Raw genomic sequence first — 1,508 nt, forward strand, 5'->3', positions numbered from 1 at the left:
CCAGTGGTGGAAGTGCTCTGGGAGCATTTTGGCCATTTCTTATGAAGTGTCACAGATGCTGTCTGTGTGGCCCAGCAGGTCCACCCCAAGGTATTTACCAAAGAGAAATAAAAACATGTCCCTCCTCAGAGTGACTTACGCACACACGGCGGCAGCTTTATTCCCAAGGGCCCCAAGCTGGAAAGGACCCAGCCACTCCACAACAGGTTAATGGATAAACACATCATGACATAGAGGTACTACACCAGATTCCTTGGCTGTAAAAAGAATGAACTATTCTTGTACACACAGCATAGAGAAGTCTCCAAGTCATCATGTGAGTGGGGGCGCCAGTCCCAGATCACGCTCGTCCCGGATGATTCCCTTTTTGTGGAAATGCAAGGCTCTGGCCACAGAGAGTAGCTTGGTGGTTACCGGGAGCTGGGGGTGGTGCGAAGGCTGAAGGTGAGTTCCTGAGAATGGCCCCCTTCTATTTCTGGGCTGGTTACCCAGGTGTGTATGTCCATTAAAATTCATTGAATGGGGCAGGGATATAGTTCAGTGACACAGCACCAGCCTGGCAAGTACAAAGTCCTGACTGAGTTCAATTCCTGGCACCAAAAACCAAAAACTTCATCAAATGAGGCAGTGGTAGTGGTGCATGCCAGTGTTCCCAGGACTCTGGGAAGCTGAGGCAGGAGGATCAAGAAAGATCTAGTCCAAAGATCTGGGCCACTTGACAACTCAATAAGATCTTGTCTCAAAATGTGAAAAAAGGGCTGGGGATGCAAAGGCCCTGGGTTCAGCCCCTAATACAGCCCAAACAAAACTCTTGGGATTATATCTTTCAAAATGATGCATTCAGGTGTATGCAAATTCTATCTTAATAAAGTTTGTTGAAGTGAAACCTCCTGTGGGCGTCTTCCTCGCAGCCTCATTCGCTTCTGAGGCTCGTCGCTGCCCATGGTGGCACTGAGCACAATGCCTGTCCTTCCCTGTGTTTCTGGGCCTCCCTGACTTTTCCTAATGACTTTATTGAGGTATAATTCATGCTCCGCACAGCCTACTCACTTCCACGTGTACAGCGCAGCATCGTCCTGTACACCCGCAGAGCGGGTCAACCCTCACCATCGTCAGTTTTGGTACATTTTTGTTAACTTCGAAAAAAAAAACCGTGCACTTCAGCTGCTCCTCAGCCCCTCTTCTCCCCTCCCTGTCTCTGCCCAAAGTGACCACCAGTCTACTTCTTGTCTCTGTACAAGGCATGATCAAGATATACGGTGAATGCTTAAGTTAAAAAAAAGTTTCTTACAGTAAAAGACACTGTCATGAGTTCTCCCTCAGACTGCTCCCCCTTCCTTCGTGTGTACCTGTCTCATTGTTCTTGCCACTTGCTGAAGTCCTTCTGGAAGTCCTCTTTCATGTCTTCATGAGGTTCGATTAAAAAGTCCGGTGATAAGGGCTGGCAAGATAGCTCAGCGGACTAAGCGCCTGCTTAGGCAAGTGTAGGGCTGAGGGTTGGATCCCTG

The sequence above is a fragment of the Octodon degus genome, unplaced genomic scaffold (assembly GCF_000260255.1).
Source record: "Octodon degus isolate 3935 unplaced genomic scaffold, OctDeg1.0 scaffold00135, whole genome shotgun sequence".
Lineage (NCBI taxonomy): Eukaryota > Metazoa > Chordata > Mammalia > Rodentia > Octodontidae > Octodon > Octodon degus.